We start from the raw sequence: 314 nt of genomic DNA on the forward strand, positions 1-314 counted from the left end.
ATTTTCCAGAATTGAAAAGGGATTGTTCTTATCAAAAATATCTTTATAACCCTCAATCACTTCCCTTTTGGAAAGCTTCTTGATGGTCATAATTTCAATGATATCACTTTCTCTTTTCCTAACCGGACACTCTCTCTTTTTAATTGAAACATGTTCTGCACTACCACATAGAATGCACTTAACCTCACCCTCACTACATTTATTTTCACACTTTTCCAGCTTTCCACATAAAATGCATCAGGCTCTCGCTCTACATCCTAACTTTGGATGCCCCAACCGACCACAATTATGGCATTGCTTCGGTCTTGGAAAAA

This window comes from Rhagoletis pomonella, unplaced genomic scaffold (genome assembly GCF_013731165.1).
Source record: "Rhagoletis pomonella isolate Grant_MI unplaced genomic scaffold, Rhpom_1.0 Rhpom_scaffold_00014, whole genome shotgun sequence".
Classification (NCBI taxonomy): domain Eukaryota; kingdom Metazoa; phylum Arthropoda; class Insecta; order Diptera; family Tephritidae; genus Rhagoletis; species Rhagoletis pomonella.